Below are 20,573 nucleotides of genomic sequence, written 5' to 3' on the forward strand. Positions count from 1 at the left end.
CTCATCCGACCAGATATATTTTTGATTTTTTTTCATTAACACTCTTAAAGGATATGCTATGTCAGCAAAATTCCTCACAAACTTAGCATAATATTCCGCTAATCCAAGAAATGATCTCAGTTGATCTTTGTTAACTGGACTAGGTGCCCGCTCAATTGCTTCCATAAGATTAACCTTGGGCGTTATACCCTTCCATGAAATAGTATGGCCCAAATACTCAACACTGTGACATGCAAATTTACATTTGCTAGCCTCAACAGTCAAACCTGCATTCTCAAGAATATGGCATACTTTCTCCAGAATGGTATCATGCTCTTGTAAATCCTTTGCCCATACTAGTACATCATCCTGAAAAAACCTCACACCCTTTACACCATCCAGTAGATTTTGCATAACCCTTTGGAAAACAGCTGAGGCAGACGCAAGCCCAAACGGCATGCGCACAAATCTGAAAGCTCCCTCAGTCGTTATAAACGACGTGAGATGCCTGGACTCTGGGTGCAACATTATTTGGTGGTACGCACTGGATAAATCTAGGGTTGAGTACACCTTTCCCCCTTGAATACCACTCAATAGTTCATTATTATTAGGAATAGGATGTCTGTCTACCCATATATCACTGTTAAGGTCCCTCAAATCTACACACATTCTAATCTTGCCATTAGGTTTGCGGGCCAAAACCACTGGACTCAACCATTCCGACGCTTCAATTCTCTCAATCACACCCAAACTCAATAATCTAGATAATTCAATTTTTAATGCATCTCTCAGAACAACCGGCACACTCCTGACCTTATGCACACTGGGAATAGCCCCACTTTTCAGCACAATGCGATGTTGGAACTTCTGCAAACAACCTAACTCGCTATTGAAAAGATTTGGAGACTTCTTACTCCATTTTTCTGAACTCTCTTCCCCTACTGACAAAACCTGTCTTTCACTATTTGGATCTAACACAATCTTCAGCGTTCTTTGTTCATTCCATCCTAACAAACATCGACCATTTTCAACCACATACACATCACATATTGCCTGTCTTTGATTAAATAACACCTCCCCTTGAAAATATCCCAACACAGAAATTTTGTTGCCTCCATAACCCACCAAATCCACTTCCGCTTTAGCCAATTCGCCACCCTCCACTGCTTTCCACGTTGCTTTGTCAATTATGGTATAAGGTGAACATGAGTCAGCCCACACGTTTATCACCACACCATTTATGCTTATCGCACACTTAGGAGGTTTATTAGCAGTCTCCATGGATAAAACATTAAGCATTAAAATGTCAAAATGGTTATCCACTTCCTCACCGGAACACAACATCTGACCGTTAGAATACGATTGTTGTCCTTGATTACCATCTTGTAAACAATTTACATTTCTTCTGTTGTAAGTACTTTTTCTCTGATTACACATTTTCGAAAAATGTCCCCTTCTGTCGCACTTGAAACACTTAGCCTCTCTTGCAGGACAATTCATCGAGGATGCCAGATGTTTTATGCTTCCACATTTAAAACATTTCTTTCTTTCATCCACTACAGTCGTATTTTTGCTGATTTTCACAGAATTTACAGCTTGTACTAGTGCAGCCTCGGTATCATTTCTACTTAACTCCTTAACATACCTAGATGTGTTTTCAACACGTTTAGCCACTGCTATGGCCTCCTCCAAAGATGGATCTTTTAAATTTAACAACTTTTCCTGAATTTTCAAACAACATGTACGATTTATTAGTTGATCTCCAATAATTTCTTCATGCAAGTCTTTAAATCTACACGATTTAGCCAGCGTACGTAACGCACACACAAATTGATCGACCGATTCATGAGACGCTTGGGTCCTAGAAAAAAATTTGTGGCGTTCTACAACAATGCTTACTTTCTTGCTAAAATGCTCCTCCAACACCCCCAACGCCATCATATACACATCGTCCTCACTGTCATTCTCCTCATCCTCAGACCTTCCATCGTTATTCGTAACAAAATTTGCAAATGGCAACGTTTTCAAAATCTTTCTACCTTCCACACCCAAATTGTGTTTTAACAAAGCCAACTTCCTTTTGTCCGTAAAAATGGCACCTCCCAAAGCCTCTAAATATGTTTCAAACGCTTCCCTCCAATCTTCCCATGACATGGTTGGTTCGCCAGGCATGCTCAAAAATTTAGGTGGTGGTGCAATCGACTGCATGTCTGCTACATAAGTTATTTAACTATTATGAGCATAAATAATTCCATAAATAATCTAAAAAACTAATTAAATATGATGAGAGAAGAGAAGAATTTTTTTTTTTACATGAATAAAGTAGTCACCGTTGTCACCGTCCTCAGGCTGATTGTTTCCGTTGTCACCGTTGAGTAAACTAAAATACAGCACTGCAGAGTTGAAAGTTGAAAGCGCTGCAAAGTTAAAAGTTGAAGGCAATATGTTACAGTTGTTATGGTTTTACTGTTGCTTCGACCTCTTTCTACAAGAGGTTTCCCTTGTTTTGCCGCAAACACCGCTGACGTCACATCCAACTGAAACCGGATATCATCCACAGTGTGGATGCAGCACGAGGACTCTCTGGGCAGCGTCCGCGAGACTCTTCAGGTAAGTGCCTCATTCAAAATGCCAACCCAACAGCACAAACTTTTTTCTTTTTTTTTTTTTCTTTAAGAAAGAAAAAAAAAACGCGCTACCTCCACAACTCGGTCAACTTGACAAACCGAGTTCGGAATCCATCACAAAATCCACCATTCAATTTATGGTCATTAAGATCACCGCTTTCTCGCACCACCAGTCACAGTACACCGCTGCCAGGGTTGGTCCACGTCTTATTCCTTATGATCCCATCCTTCGTCGCCACTATAAAGAAATCGCTGCACCACAGATCCTTCTTTTTCTTCTTTATTCTTCAGATAAGAAATACACATCCAACCCTGGCAGGTCTTATCAACAACTGCCTGCCTTACAATCTAATCATAACATTCCAGTTTCCTCCCAGTTGCTAAGCAGCCCACTAAGATTCCTTTGAATAGAATACAAGCAGGGAGCTGCCCGTTGTTGGAAGAGGACTCCGAGGCTGCAAATTGGATGTGCCGCCCTGGAGCTCCGAAGGAGGTGTCGTGCAGCGTCATGCATTCCCCTTTGGGGGAATGTTGGCAGAGGCAGCACTGGCTGCCCTGTAACCATACGAGCAGGAGGAGCGTCCCAGGGGCTTCCAACTTCACAGAAGTTAGTGCGAGGGGTAAGGAAGCCGGTTTTGGAGGCTGGGACACTCGCCTCGACTCCCCAAACGGTAAGAAGTTTTCTTATTATTGCGGCTAGACCCACGGGAGGTTCAAAAAAGGGTAAAGCTCTGCCTATGGACCAGGACAGTGGAGGGGGGCACAGAAATTGGTGGACAAATGAAGAAGTCTTCAGGAAAAGGAAGAGGACTTCAATATTAAAAAAAACAAAATTGAAACAGATATCTGCTATGACCATTACTAAGATCACCCCTTCTCTACGGGCATGTTTTAGAGGTCTTCCTATAGTATCTATTGCTCCCGAGTTACCAATGAGTCAAGACAGGGTTGGGGAGGAGGCATCCGCACCTATCTCTCTAGCAGATTTACCCCCTAAATCACCTTCTGTTTTGCCCCCTATGCTCCAAGAGGAAAATGGGGGCAGAGGGATTGCTTTTGGGGCGCAGGAAATCTTGGACCACCTGGTAGAGGCGAAAATTGTTGAGCCTTTACATTTGTCTGATAATCAAGCTCAGATTATGGCCCCAGAGCCTAGTGCATTGGAAAGTATGCTTTTTCATTGACGGATAGTATAAAAAAGGGTTTTTCAACATCGGAGGCAAATCAAGCTGAAATAAGGTTAGCTGGTGAATTACAGGAGAAAAAAGTAGATCTTTTGGCACTTAGAACCCAGGCCCTTGAGGAGTCGGTCAAGACTATGAGAGAAGATTTGATGAAGAACAAGGAAGAGATCCAATTGTTAAAAGGGACAGAACAGGACTTGAAGGAGAAATTGGAACACTTAGAAAACAACTCCAGAAGGAATAACCCCAGAATTCTAAATGTCCAAGAAGGAGTGGAAGGGCCGGATTTAAAAAAGTATGTAGCTTCTCTTATTAAAAAGGTAATTCCTTTGGATGAAATTGAGGCTGAGATTATCAATGATATTCAGAGAATCCACCCAGATCCGTTTAGGAGGAATCCGAAGATCAAGAAACAGCAGAGGATTTTGTTGAACTTTCAAACTTATCTTCTGAAAGAGAAAATTCTTGCAAAGGGTTTAGATGTGGGACCCCTTGACAGTGGTGAAATGAAATTTGAGATTAGGTCCGACCTCTCTAGATTAACATTGAATAGGCAATGGGAGCTACGAAAATGTCTGGAGGAATTTAAAAATCTAGGTGTGGTAGCTCGACTTAAATTTCCAGCAAATCTGCGTGTGATGTTTAATAACAAAATGTATAAAATCAGGGATCCAGCTGCAGCGGATGATCTTAAAGAAACCAAAAGGAAGGGGAACATGGTTTAAGGAAGCCGGGGAGCTCATGGTGTTCTAAATTGGGCCAATGGGTCTATCAATGGTGGTGGTGGTTCTCCCAGGGAGGGTGGGGAGGGGCTTAGGGCTTAGGAGGGGCACGGTATGGGGTTCTTGGGATGCACTAAGGGGGAGGAATGTGGAAAGATAAGTAAAAATAACCTCATACACCTCAGCTTCACTTTTACCTGGATAATGACCGGGTGGTCCAGGGAGACAGGAAAGGATTAGTACAGTTGATATCGTGGAATGTTAATGGGTTGCGTGTGAGAGCTAGGGCGAAAAGAGTTTTGCAGTTTCTTGGGGATTCCCCAGCTTACCTTGTAGTTTTACAGGAAACGCACTTAACTAAAGAAGAAAGTGTAACTCTGTTTGGAACTCAACAATGGATAGGGGACTTTGTCACCACTGAGCATAATTTTAACAAGAAGGGAGAGGCAATCCTAGTTAAGCGTCAGTTGAATGTAATTCTATCTAAGGTGATAACAGACAAATTAGGGAGGTGGATTATACTTAGATTGCAGCTCGGCGGTGGGGCATTCACATTGGTAGGATATTACAGTCCTAATTGTGAGGATTTAGAACCTCTTAGAGCAGTTTTTTCTCACCTCTTGAATTGTTCAGATCCAGTTATTATGGTGGGTGACTTTAATGTGATTATAGATAATAGGCACGATAGGTCAGTGAAATCTAGGTGAGTCGGCACTCCAAAGTCCCAGCAATATCTAAAGTTAATGATGAAAGACTTTAGGTTATGCGATTTGTGGAGGCAGAGAGTAGGGCAAAGGCAGGAATTCTCATTTCATAATCAAAAGTATGGCCATGCATCTCGGATTGATTACTTTTTAGTTGATTATACTATTTGTGATTTGGTGGAGACTATTGCTTATTCACCTGCCCATTTATCAGGCCATGCAGCAGTGACGTTAAGACTGAGTTGTCCTCATAAGGTAGGCGGGGTGAGATGGACCTTGGATTGGACCCTTTTAATGGAGGATGAGGTCATTTGTATTCTCCGTAAGGAGACTGAGGATTTTTTTAGAGTGAACCAAGGATCGGCATAAAAAAATGTAGTGTGGGATACTTTTAAGGCAGTAATAAGGGATAAACTTGCAAACCTCATGAGTTATAGGAACAAGAAGTATAGAGAAGAAGTGAAACATTTGGAGCAGCAAATTGCGTTATGTATTACTTATTATGATCTGGGCGGAGATGAGGTGTATTTGAGTAATAGGATTTCCCAGCTAAAATTACAGTTGGAATCTATCTTACAAGCTAGGATTGCAAAGCGATGGGAGGCAAGAGAGCAAATCCACTTTGAATATTTAGAAAGCATGGGAAAATTATTAGCTTGGAAGAGCAAAAAAGATCAGGCATGCAATATGGTCAAGGAATTGGTGGACACTCAGTCAGGGGCGAGTGTTACATCCCCTGAGGCTATAGGAGAGTCTTTCTATAAGTTCTTTTCGGCACATTATATGGAGGGGAGGGAGGTAAGCGATGGGATGATTGGTGAATAGTTGGAAAAGGATATGCCTCCCTGCCTGTTGCAGAGTAAACAGAATCATTTGTCTAGACCCATTACAGAGGGGCAAATAAGAGCAGAGTTAAGAGAAAGTACAAATGATAAGGCCACAGGGCTGGATGGAATCCCGGTTGAGCTTTACAAGGCTTTGGGGGATTTTATAGTCCCCTTTTTTTTGCAATTGATTTCAGAGATCTTTGAGGGTGGAGTCTCCTTGCCGGCTTCCTGGCAGGATGCTACTATTTTGCTCATTTTAAAACCTGGAACATCCTCATTGAAGTGTGAGTCTTATAGACCAATTTCTTTGTTAAATAGCGATTACAAGCTGTTTGCTAAGATATTGGCGAGCAGGTTAAGTATTGTGGTGAGTGATCTGGTTCACCCTGACCAGAGAGGATTCATTTGGAATAGATTTTTATATGAGCAGACATTTAACTTAATTGGGGCCATTGATTTAGCTACTACATACCCTTAGCTGTTATAGCTGTAGATGTGATGAAAGCCTTTGATAGAGTGAATTTGATATATCTGTATAGGGTTCTTGATCGTAGCAACTTGGGGCAGAAATGTTGTCATGTAATTCGATCCATCTATCAGGCACCCGCGGCTAGGTTGTTGGTAAATGGTAGGCTAACGGACTCGTTTAAGATCACTAGGGGTACCAGAAAGGGATGACCTCTCTCTCCTTTTTTGTTCAATCTGTATATAGATCCTTTGGCTAGGAGAATTAGACACTATTGAGAGTTCTTCCCTTTAGAAGTAATGGTTGGGTGAAGAAAGTAGCCTTGTTTGCTGATGATCTTCTGGTCTATACCTCTGACTTACTGACAATGATGCCTATCCTGTTAGATATTACAGAGGAGTTTGGGAAGATTTCAGGCCTATTGTATTAATCCGGATAAGACCGAAATAATGGTCTGGAATTTGAAGAGTGCAAATTGGCGTACTACGACTTGTATGAGATATTTAGGACTATCAATCGTTCGTGATTTGAAACAAATACCCGTGGTAAATATTAGGTCTGTCATAACAGAGTGTAGTAAGTTAATGTTAGGCTGGCTACATCTGCCGCTCACAGTTATCGGGAGGGTTAATTTGGTCAAAATGGCAATATTGACTAAGTTGAATTTTCTTTGCAATTCTATTCATCTACGTATGGATAAAGAATTATTGGTTATGCTCCAACAGAAAATAAATTATTTTATTTGGGCGCACAAGAGTCCTAGGATAGCTTGGAAGAAACTGTGTAGAAGAAGAGAGAAGGGTGGTCTGACACTCCCTGATATTCAATATTATGCGTGGGCGTTTCATCTCAAGAATATTAGAATGTTGTTTTCCTCTCCGGATCTGTCAGTAGTGGGCACAATGTTTAATTCTATGGGAGCCACCGAAAAAGGTGCAACAAAGTATTTCTTATATAAGTTTGGTGATCCCAAGTTTTTCAAGAAAGTGAAATTGAAAATATTACAAGATGCTGCTAAGGTGTGGTTTGAGGTGCGCCAAGCTGCAAAAATAAAATATTATAGTTTGAGGGATCATCTTTATATATTGCATAGCGCTTTCTTCTCCCCTGAGAGGCTTTCCAAGATAAGAGGAGGCGAGGAAGTGATTTGTGCAAAATGTGGCCTGTCAGGTGCTTTTGATATCCATATGTTTTTGGATTGTCCAGGGGTGCTATGCTTCTGGCGAAAAGTATGTATATCTGTTTTGAGTATCATTCGGCAAAATATTCATCCACTCTATCTTTAGTTATCTTTATGGTACTGGAAGAGGACAAAATAATTAACAGAGAAAATAGAACAATACTTTTCTACGCAATACTTTTGGCTAGGAGGGAAATGTATAGGAAATGGATGGCTGCCTCTTCCCCTTCTTAAATAGACTGGCTTAATGCCTTGATGACAACTTCAAAATTGGATGTGGGAGCGAGTAAATCGAACAAGGAGAAGAAAATTAAGATGTGGTCACGCTTATGGGAATGGAAGGGCACTTTAGTATAATGTACTATTTATATGTGTTAATAATCCTTGTCCTATGATTACAAACTCAGTTACTCTTGTGCTATTTACAATGACTACAGTCGAAGTCTCAATGAGAGAGCTCTGTTTTCCCTGGCGTCAGTTATCTCCATGTACGGTAAGCATTACTGGGGCGATATGTAATTGTTTTAAGGCCAGAGGTGTATGAGGACAATAAAAAAAAGAACGCCTGCTATCCCTACGACGGCTGATGCAAATGCTACAGATTTAGAGTGATGCATCAGGCCTCACTGTAAACTGGAACAAGTTGACATATATGCTGGTGACAAGGTATCATAGTGACACAGAGGGAATAATTACATTACAGAAATCAACAGATCATTTTACATACCTGTGCTGGTTTATTGCCCTAAATGACTGGAGAACATGGGAAGTTAATGTAAAACCCCTCCTAACTGGTGTCAAATGAGACATGCAGTCTTGCCACTCCCTGCCTCTGACTACCACTGGCGGAAGAGAATTGTTTCAGATGATTTTGCTTCCTCATTTGTTATATGTCTTCTACAATTTTCACTATGAAATTCCTAACGCCATGCTTAGATCACTACAATCCACATACATGACATTCCTGTGGAAGGATGGATAAGCTCATATTTCAGTCAGGAGGTGTGTCCTGTTACCTGGGAGTAAGCACCTTAGCCCAAAACTTTCCAGCCTGCTTCATGCCAGTTATATAGGTGCCTGGGCCCTTCATAGGTGACTAGATAGCCACATTACTGTTGGGCATTTTAGATCAATGATTTCTAAAGTGCTTGTTTTCTTCTTCCTCAACAAATTAATTAAAGGCATTTAAGTAAAATTTTAAGCCAAATACTCAATGGACTAGGAACCCTTTAGCCACTCAGTTTTGCACCAAAAAGTTTAGCATCGGCTTGCACCATCTCTGTGCACCAGCCAGGCACCATATTTATGGAATGGTGCAAGCCGGTGCAAAGGGTAGGCTAGAGTAAAACAAAATGACTTTAGTCGGGTGGGGCTGGCAGTATAGAAGAAGAGGGTTTAGCATCAAAAAATGACTTTAGGCAGGTTAGAGTAAAAAAAAATGACTCTAATCAGATGGTGCTAAACCTACCATGCCACATGACTCCTGCCTTAGAAAAGGCAGGAGTCATGCCCACCACCCCAATGGCCAGCACAGAGGACAGGGGTCCCATGGGCATGGCCATTGCACCCTGTGACATGTATGGGGCCCATTTCAGGGCCCCCTATGGCACTTTCAAAAATAAAATGTAATCTACCTGTACTTACCTGAGATGGGGTCCCCCATCCTCTGCAGTCCCTCTGGTGTAGGTGGGGGTGCCCCTGGGGCCTGGGGAGGTCACCTGTGGGCGTATTTCATGGTGTTCCACCATGGAAATAGGCCCACAGGTCCCCTAACGCCTGCCCTGACCCAGGCTTTAAAAAATGGGGCAAAGCAAGCTTTGCCCCATTTTTTGACCCCTCCTCCATTGCACCATTTTGACCCCTCCTCCCTTGCACCATTTTTGCATGGGAGTATAAATATGGCGTTAAGGCCATAGAGCCATTTTTTGCATGGGAACACCTACCTTGCATCTCATTAACGCAAAGTTGGTTCCCTTCCCCTCCAGCCCAGATGGCTCATCCCATTATGCAGGGTACACCCCAGCTCCCTTTGTTTCACTGTCTAGAGGGGAGGTGCAAGCAGCCCATCTGTCAAACTGACCCAGACAGGGAATCCACAACCAGGCAGAGTCACTAAATTGTTTAAGCAAGAAAATGCTTACTTTCTAAAAGTGGCATTTTCAAACACACAATCTAAAAACAACCTTTACCAAAAGATGCATGTTTAAATTGTGAGTTCAGAGACCCTAAACTCCTCATTTCTATCTGCTCCCAAAGTGAATCTGTACTTTAATAATATTTAAAGGATAACCTAAGAGAGAGATAGGCCTTGCAAAGTGAAAACCAAATTTCGCGGAATTTCACTGTTAGGACATTTAAAACACATTATTATATGTGGTACCTTAAACATACACTGCACCCTGCCCATGGGGCTACCTAGGGCCTACCTTAGGGGTGCCTTGAATGTATAAAAAGGGAAGGTTTAGGCCTGGCAAGTGAGTACACTTATAAAGTTGAACTGCCAGTTTAAAACTGCACACACAGACACTGCAGTGGCAGGTCTGAGCCATGTTTACAGGGCTACTCATGTGGGTGGCACAACCATTGCTGCAAGCCCACTAGTAGCATTTGATTCACAGGCCCTGGGCACCTCTAGTGCACTATGCTAGGGACTTACTAGTAAATCAAATATGCCAATCATGGAAAGTCAATTACACATACATTTCACATAGGCGCACTTGCACTTTAGCACTGGTTAGCAGTGGGGTAAAGTGCCCAGAGTATCAAAAACTGCAAAAACAGAGCCCAGCACACTTCAACAACCTGGGAAAAAGAGGCAAAAAATTAGGGGAGACCACGCCAAGGATGCCGAGTCTAACAACCATAATTCCCAGAATGCAAATAATAAACCTGGATGAGCTACTCATGTATAGGACCTGTGAAACTTTAGTGCTATCAATCATGCACAAGCTGACTATACATTGCTACTGTTAGATCTCGTAAGTGGGTGTGGGAGAGTTTTGGAGATGAAGGGCGAATACATCTTTAAACAGGGAAATCAGATTAGGTCAAACCCCATCTTATTTGTGACTTCCCTACTGGGGCAGGGAGAAACTCAGCTTTGATCTGCTAAGCAGCCCCGCAAGAATTGATTAAGAAACGAAGTAGAACATTTCAAAATGCGGCTTCTAACCCCACCCCCCCCAATTCTGACGGAGCACATGAAAAGCAAATGTAAAAAGGCATTTAAAAATCTAAAAGAACAGGAGAAAATAAAAAAAATACATCTGTATGTTGTTCGTCAAATTGTCACTAATCGCATATTTTCCTCGCCTCGCTTTAAAAGGCACAGACAAAAAAGTTTCAAAAAAGCGATATCGACAATACCAGTAAGCTGTCCTATTTTCTGTTGCTTGAAAGGGCAATTGTATATTCATGTGTCTGTTATGTCCTAAATGAACACATAGAAAGCCATTTATCAAGAGAATTAATTGCATTTTCTCATTTATATTTAAGCTCACCGCTAAATTGAAGCTATTAGACACAGCAATGAAGATGGCTTGTCAGTAATTAAACAATAAATAATGTCCAATCTTTTTAACATTACGGTCAGGCAGGTACTTTGTCAGTAGATCACTAATGTGACAGCCAAGCATGGCCTAGTAGGCTTCTTGCTACACTGAATTTGACATTTTTTGTCTTAAAAGTGACACTTTTTTAACCCTTTTCAGTAAACCAAACCAAACACTTTTGCTTTGTGATAATGGACTTAAAGGAAGAAAAAGCAAAAATTGTAATCTAAAATTGAGACAAGAGCTGTCACTTTGTAAGGTGGTGTCTTGGGTAGTGGACGAAATGTAGGGGTTGGCATTGTTGAAAGAAAGTGGGTGCATGGTGGTTTATTTCCCCTGTCTTAACCCAAAAAGTAACAATGCCCATTTTGATGTGCACAAATAATTCCCTGGTGGTACTTCAGGCATTATATGGTGAACGTCAATTACATGATACTCATTTTATTAATCTTAGAAGAATGAAAGAATAAGTTTATCCTGCTAGTGTTCAAACCTGAACCTGAAAGAGATCCTGGCTATCTCTCTCCTGCGCTAGTTACATTCTTCCATTTTCCCTAGAGATCCATTCACATATCCCTGCTTTATCTCCCACTTTCTGCCTCCTTCTCCGTGTCCCTGACTTTCCCCCCCAACTTCTCTCTCTCTCTCTTTTCCTGTTTATTTTTGCCTCTCCTTCCGTTGGTAACTTCCTTGCCCTCCGCCTCTTTTCTTCTCCCCACCTCTCTCCATATAGTTCACCTTGACTATCCCTCACAATTTCCCTCTTGTCATAGGTCATTCTCTTTCCTTCCTCCTTCTCCTTGATTGTATATATCCATCCTCTTCTCTCTGTCTTCCGGTGAGATGTGCATCTACTCTTCTTATCCCACAATCTGACCATGGATTAGTCGAATAGAATGAGTAAGACAGTCCAAGGGTGATCAAGGAAGATGCCTCTTTCACCCTTTTGCCAGAGATTGCAGCACTGGACACGGCCAGTACAATAGTCGTGTAACTCAGGGTGGGAGTGAGTCCAGAGAACTCTGTTGATTGCGTTTTGATTTCTTTCTGTGACTTCTGCTGCGACTCTGACTCAGGGGGCGTCTCACCCACTATGGCGGAGGAGCGTTCTTCCCTCGCCAGCAGCAGTAGCTGCAAACCTTTATAAATAAAGTGATAATAAACTATGTTTATTATCGTTTTATTTTTAAAGGGCGTGGCTATAGGGGTGACGAGCAGTGAAGCGAATGCACAGAGCACTACCCTCAGTGGGCATGTATGTTTGGCCAGCCGTCTTGGGCAGGCCAAACACACACCCATTCAGATGCACACACATGCCTATACACACCCCAAACATACACATCTCGCAGACCTTCCCCCCATTACAGTTGTCCCACATACCTGGCAGGAATCACACCGCAGCCCACGTTGTTGAGGTCATCAGGTAGTGGGCAGATGAAGGCGGTGTCGGCCGCCACATACCAGACCGTTGTTGCCGGTGTTTCATGTCATGGGCCCCAGTCCCCCATAAGCAGCAACGGTACCCCATTGGTTGTTGCACGGCAGTGCGAACCACCAATGGTTCACCACCGTGCATTGACCGCCGTGCTGAACCGTGTCTCGTAATCTGGCGGGCGAAGTCTTCTCGTCGTGGAGGTGCTGGTGTTGGGACCACCTCTCTCTCGCCTTTGGTCAGCCTGGTGGTGGGTGGAATGTGGCATTATTTTGGTGGCATCCTGTTTGTGCCTCGTAATAAGGTGGTCAGGAGACCGCCATCACTGGCGGTATTTCGGTGGGCGCCAGCTCGGCAGTCTTGCAGAAATACTGCCAAAGTCGTAATGCAGGCCTAATTGCTTAAACAGGGTTTTCTACACTTCTTAATTGTATCTAGTAGTTGTCATTGTTGGTTATTTCCACTTCAAGTGTTTGATTCTCAGTAATGAATGCGCTCACTAGTTGTGGTGCTGCCGATTCGCTCTTCAGAAAATAAGCTATGAGAGATTTGCCATATTAATTAAACCTTATTGTGATATGCATTTTGGCCTTAATATGTAGAGTTAGCACACTAACACTTTTGGATTTTCTTGTGGTCCTTTTATCTTTTTCTTCTGTCTCATCGCACAACTTTGCACCAGTAATCATAGTGTTGTTTGTACACTACAGAACTTTTAGCGCGGAAGTTGCACACTTTTCGCTGGTAAAATGGCGGTGAAGGGACTGCTGTTTTATATACAATTTTGTTATTTCAGTGCAGTAAGTTTGACGTATTTCCACATAAGGTGACAGGCTCGCTCAGTCAAGAAAACACTGGCTGCTAACAGTTGCGGTTATCTGCAGCTTGGGTGTTTGAATCTTGTAGGGACGACTCAGTCCCCCTTCCTTCCGGGTCAGTACGCTGAAAACCATTAAACTTTGTAATGATAGCATCTGGTATTCGCAGTGCTTAGCCGCGGAACAAGGGCCGTATTAGGCACTATATAAAAACAGGTTTTGATTATAGTTAGTTTTAAAACTGCGTTCTTGGAGATGATTTTCTACTGGTTCATTCTGGATCTTTATCCTACAGACGCTGAAGTGTCAGATCATAGATCCGTTTAAACAAATCAGAGTGGAAAGCGCCAGCTGGTTTGAGAGGCTCCTGAACAGCGCTCTTCAAATGCTCGAATCTTCTATTTCTGGTGTGCTCGGAAACAGGCTTTCTCCTGTAAGTCAACCAGGGAAATATAACCCCGGGCTACAGGGGCTTGCACTAATGAGGTTAATGAATGGCTGGCCCCAAATGCAACAGATGGTCCTAGCCGAGCACGAGTCCTAATAGCATTTAGATTGCCGCAGGTCGACCGCAGTTTATCTTCATTTTTTATTCATATAAAATATTCTAAAGGAATAATCAACTAACTTTAAAAATTCCCCGAAGGGAAATGAAATGCGCTGCAGTATTGTTTGTAGAATGCCAATGTGCGACGCGTGGCCAAGGGTACTGTTGAGAGTTGTAGATGTCGCCTGTTTTCAGCACATATAAGGGACCCCTTTCATTTAAATCATTTACTTATATCAAATGCCAAAAAGGATTGTTTTTTTATTGTTGAAGGGCAAACAGCCGAGTTGAACTTATTGATGCAATTAGTATTTATGAAATATAATTCTTTGCAAAACAGGTTCTCAGGCGTTAAGGGCTTGTTTGGAATACGCTCCATTACTTACATTTGAAATATGAGTTACTAGACTGTGAGCAGCTCGATGCTTCAGCTAGCAGTGGTGGTTCGGCTCTTCCGGTCGGTTGGATGCAGTCAACATCAACACCGAACCCCGCTATTGGCTTGACAGAAGAATAAGATACGTTGGTCCCTGCCTAGAAGCCACTCCCACTGGCTTCCATGATGGGTAGATGTTCAGTTTAAATGGCGCTGCTTGGCATACAAATAGCGAGCCACCTGGCTTCGCACTATCTTATTTCTCCCTTCCTGTGTCACCGCAGATGCTTAGAAGTTCTACACAGGGCGCTGAATTTTAATGAGGGCGCTGTGTTTGCAAATACATTATGGTTTAAAAGCACCTGCTGCCCGTTTCTTTCTTGCTGCAGTTTTCAGACAGCAATACAAATGTCAAGATAACTCCTGGTGCTTAATGTTCTTTTTGGAGAGAGATCGAGTTTTGTCTAGTGGAGGTTTTGACTTATCATAAGCTAACACAGAGGGTTAATGTGCGTGCTGCAAAGCCATGTACCATGCAGATTACAAAATGCATAATATGTAAATAGGTAAGTGGGTTTTTCCTTTTGACAGAGATACTTTTGTTACTTGCAATTTATAAGTTAAAATCCTAATGTAGATCAGTGAGCTATTAACTGTCTTCAAAGAGCTGCATACAAACTGCAAAGAATTATCTTTTTCCCCAGTCTTCTATACTGCCTACCATTATGGATGCTATGTGACCCCTACACCTTGTAGTGCTCTGTCTTATCTAGCATTTCCTATTCACTGATTTACACATGTATAATTAATTGAATCTGTGTATTGTGTGATGTAAAGTGCTCTGACACCTTACACGGTATGAGTGGCGCTATAAAACTAATTAAATGCATTTGAGAGAGTGTGATTATAGAGACTTGAGGGGCACTGTTAAAGGGCGGTAGTGAGGTAATCTGTAGCAGAAATGATCACTGTGGGCACCAGCAAACATTGTCATACTGGGAGCTACCAGTGCTAAAGCTGGCTCAGGCACTCCCCTTTAGGCTAAAATCTGGAGGAGGCTGATGCATGTCTGTTCTGAGCACCAGTGCTTAGAACTCTCCAATGTTCCCCATTACCTTTGCCCAATCCTTCATTGCTTGTGACCTACAAGGGTACCCTGAAAGTCAATTCTTTTTTGACTGCATCGTGACCCAGGGGTGCGGTCTGGCGAGGGGATTCAGTGGAGCTCCTTCATAATGTGATGCGGTCAATTTTGCTTCACATCTTTCATGAAGCATTCTCTGGCATATAGGATGCCTTTAATGGGGGCATGTGTGGAGTCTGTGGAACAATGCCTTGCTCCCATACAGAGGAAGGAATACAAGGTCTTAAACAGAAGTCACTTTCTGTGAAAAAATGATTTCAAGAGCTGAAACTAGGCCATCTTGGTTATTTTGACCATGTATTCCTTGAGGGTGAGATCAATGTCTAGAGTGAATCCCAGTGGCTTAGGAGTAGGTGAAAATTGTGGTTTGAACCTATATACATTCATGTTTTTGAGTCTGGTTTGGACTAGTTGTCACTGGTAGTTTTTGGCAAATGACAGGAATTCTGTTTTGATGGAGTGAAACCTCATGGAACTGCTGGACATCCAGGCCTGGGAAAGCTAGACGTTTTTGAGGCTTTTACTGGTGAGTAGAGCTCCTAGATTATCCATTTTTAGGTTGAAGATGACAGGATACAAGATGATGTCATGCTCAGCATGTGATCGGAATCTTCTAGGACCTGGAGGAGGCCATGTGAATGAACTGGCATCAGTCGGGTAGGTAGGAAGAGAGCCAATGTTTGCAGTGGATCTTATTCAAGATTTCAGGGTGTGGATGAGGGTGATTTGGGAAATGGTTTTCAGGGCAACTAAGGGGGCGGTAATGTCAAGTGGCAGGGATCGTCTTCAGTTGTGGTCAGGAAGGGGTTGTCTGTCATTTGAAAAATGGCTTAATCTGTGCTGTAACTTGATCTTAAGCCAGATTGATAGCCACGAAAAAGATGGATGGATTTGATGTGATCTGGAAGTTGTGTGTAGATTACTTTTATTATGATTTTGCCAATGAAAGCCAAATGAGTGATGGGCCTGTTGATGAAGTCAATGGAGTCTAGTGTGGGTTTCTTCAAGAGTGAGAGGAACCGGCCTGTTTTAAAAGATTTAGGAAAGATGCCTTCAGTGAGTGAGGCAATGCTTATGGTAGGTAGGGATAAGGGAGTTTCTCCAAGTAGTGCTGTGATGAAGATGAAGATAAGACATCAACTTCATTGTCAGTGGCTTGCAGGGAGGTGGGGATTCTGTGATCAGAAGGAGTTTTAATGATGACCATTGTGCAATGCAGATTATATAACAGAAAGATGTTTGCTCCCTCCGGGGTAAGGATATGAATTAACTTCCACGACAGTGGTTGTACTATAAAGAACCTTCTGTACCAATGACGTTTGTGAATAATATATCACATTTATTAGATACTTAAATTCCACAATTTAAAGTAAAGTTATCAAGGTGCTCCTGTATAATGGTGCAGTGTGAGTGAATTATGTGTTAGTATAAATGTTGCAGTGCTATTTACATGAAAACTAAAACCAAAATGTGGTTAAAAGCATGAGGTCCCAGGTAAGCACCTATAACAATAGGTGCTGTGAGCCTTCTGAAGTTTTTAAAAGCCAATCCACAATTTCAAATTCTATGTCAACGTTTTGACTCCAAAAAAAAGAAATTAATTCAGATGGGTCATCATCAGGACAGAATATTGAAATAGGAAGCACCGCTATTTGTTAGCAGTCAGACACATCCTAGTCGTGTTAACGTTAAACCTTTGCTAATTGGCCTTTCATTTCATATTGCGCTGGAGTATTATCAATAATACCACTCTTTTATTTTACTATCTAATGGATTCAGGAAGGTCATATATTGTTCCATGAAAATTAGCCAGTTGTTTAAGGACCTTTTTAAAACATGGTGGCAGGGTCCTATATTAGAGTTAAGGATCTGTAGTCCTGATTTAATCAGGGTAAATGCTTTGGCAGGTAGTGAAGCAGCAAGGTGCATCCATTGTGCAATGCAGTGCGTATGTGTGGATGTCAGAGCAGAAGAAAGCTTGGTAATCTTGATGTGCTGTTAGATATTATATATTTTTTTCATCCAATAAGTGGTTTATGGCACTGCACTTGTCTTTGGAGTGTGGGGTTGAAGAGTCAGGCAGGGGTTTGATGCAGTGTTTGGTTGTTTTGAAGATTGTTCTGCTTCTGTTGACACCTTTATAAACACAATGAGAGTGATGATGAGGAAAGTGTTTCTTGTTTTTGTATGTCACAGTTGTCCAGGAGGTTGAAGTCAATGAGGATATGGGTGGTGGTATGTTGGATGGACAAGATGGTGACAATATCTGAGGACTCATCTATGAAGTCCTTGTTCTGCCCAGAAGACTTGAAGATGAGGTGGAAGGTAATGGACTGAGTTTTCAAGCGTTGGAAGTGGATTGTGAGGAACTTCTTTTGTTTAAGTGTTGCTTTTTTGATTATGAGGAGGACCAGAAAAAAAACATGTTGAGAAGGACTTTTCTCTTTTTTTTAAGCAAGATCTGCACACTCAATTGTGTAGCCTGTGGTAAGGAGGACACCCAAGATGTGCAAATATGTGAGCGTGAGCCATGTTTCTTTAATGACAATTCCATCAAGTTTCTGGTGAAAGATAAGTTCTTTGATGTCTTGAGCATGGAGTACTGCAAAATATGCAGTGATGCACATGCAATAGAACTAGTGTTTGATAGTTTGAGGGTGTATGCTGTGTATGAGGCTGAGTCTAAGAGTTGTGCATGCAAGGTTGCTGTTTTAGCATATGAACAGTCTCTGAGTGTGATGTGGAGATTGGGAGTGAGTGTGTGAGAAAACAGGGCTGATTGCATTGCCCCCTGACATTTTGTCCCCATTTTTCATTTTTTGCTGGTGTTTTCCTGACTCTGATGGTGCCCTGGACACTGTTAACTAGTTCCAGGGCCTGTGCTCTGTGTAAAATGAGTATGCAAATTAGGCTAATTATAATTGGCTTTGTCAACCTACCTATAATTCCCTAGTATATGGTAGGGCATGTAGGTTTAAGGACCCCAGGATAAATTGTGTACCCATATGTGCACTGCTGAGGAGCCCAGTGTCATTGTAAAGGTAGGCCTGCCTTGCTGGCTGCTTTTAAATTAAAGTTATATACAATTCGACTTTGGAATTAAAAGTACTTCCAAAGCCTTAAACTACCCTATTTTTACATATGTCCCCCCTAAGGTGTGCCCTATGTGCCCCTAGACCTGGGTGCCATGTACCTATAAGCAGCGACCTTATACAAATAGTTTTATAAGCCCTCAGGAGGTAAAACAGCCACATTTGTTTTCCCTCATTGTAGTGAATGGCCTCCATAGGCTAGAATGGGGAGACTTTATTTTAATTTATAAAGTCCCCTTAAGTGTCAGATACCTCAAGTTTGGTATCAAATTAATTGTTAGAATAAATCCCACGCTTACAAATGTTGGATTTGTTCAGATAAAGAGTTTTAAGCTCTACCTAAAGCGTTGCCAACTTCAGCCCTGTAGTGCTCTGATCTGATTGGCCTGGGCTTAACAACACAAAGGAATGTGCCTGGGGGAGGAGATCTTCCCTCAGCAGATGGAAAGGCAGGAAGGGGGAGGGCTACCAAAGTGGTCTTCAAAGGCAGGGAAGGACATTAGGAGCAACCCAGCACCTCCCTCACATCCTGCAAACCCAGACAATTAGGTGCCCCCCTGATTAGATTAGGAGAGGGCAGGAGAAGGGTGTGTTTGCGATTTTTAGTCACACCAGTGGGTAGGCTCAGTCAGATGTAAACTCCAAAAATCAGTTTGCTGTGATGAATTTTTGAGGAATGTGGGTCCCTGGGACTGATTTTTGCCACACTTCCCAGGAAGTGGTCATCACAGGGGGAAGGACCCTGCATCTGATTGGTGAACAAGGACCTCCCTGCTTTTCACCCAGGAGCAAGGATAAATGTAGCAAAGCTGCATCCACACCTCAGATTCCTACCAGATCCCTACAAGGAAGAATATCAGAAGAAGAAGGACTGCCCTGCTGGACCCCTGACCTGCACCTGGACACAGCACTCTGAAGGACTGCACCAGCTGCACGCTTGGGCTTCACCACAAGAAGGACTTTGCCTGGCTTCAACTGGTTTAAAGAGGGACTCCCTGTTTGCTACAGGTACAAAGTAGCTGCCCAGAGTCCCCTGCATCAAGTCCTACAAGCAGTGCCCAGCTCACCAGTGTCCAATGGTCATGTGAGGATTCTGACCAAGTGCATTCTGGGAATTGTACTCCCAACTCTAAAGGATCAACTCAGAGCTTCTGGAACCTTGGATCAAGACCCAGAAGTTTGGAGATGTTTGGAGCAACTCCATACGTTGAAGAGGTGCATTGTGGGAGTTGTAGTCCCAGACCCCAAGAGGCAAACCGGAGCCTCTCAACCCTTGGCTGGTGCTATGGACCACTTTCCTGAATCAAGAAACACTTCTGAAAGTAAGTGTGACTGTGTTACCTCGTGAGTGGCCTGAACTTTGGACTTTGTCCCTTTCCAGTGTGACCTTTTTTAACCCTTTGAGCACTAGGTGCTTCTATGCGTTAGAAAACATTAATTCTTTAAAAATTCATATCTCAGGTTCCCCTCATCCGATTTTATTCATTTCAGTGACATTTTAAAGATAGAAATATAATCGGTTTTGGATTTTTATTATGCTTTGTATTTTACATATTTACTGTTTTGTGATTTTTAAATGCTTTAAATATTTGTCTCCCCAGTTAAGCCTTCTCACTCGTTGCCAAGCTACAAAGGGTTGAGCCGGTTTTAATTTATTGAGACCTAACTGGACCTAAGTGGAGGTTAGTGGCCTATTGCTAAGTGTAGGTACTTACCTGCCCTTACCAGTACTCCATTTTCCAACAGAGTGTTATTACTGGCAGATGCAATTTGTAAAGTTTTACCTTTGTAGATTTCAGATTATCAATACTTGTGGCAGTAACGACCTCAATGTCCTAAGAGGCCCACACATTTAAGGCCCTTGCCTATGTCCACCCTTTGCAGAGTGTAGTAGATAGGAGGCAAGAAGTGATGTCACATCATG

This window comes from Pleurodeles waltl, chromosome 4_1, assembly GCF_031143425.1.
Source record: "Pleurodeles waltl isolate 20211129_DDA chromosome 4_1, aPleWal1.hap1.20221129, whole genome shotgun sequence".
Lineage (NCBI taxonomy): Eukaryota > Metazoa > Chordata > Amphibia > Caudata > Salamandridae > Pleurodeles > Pleurodeles waltl.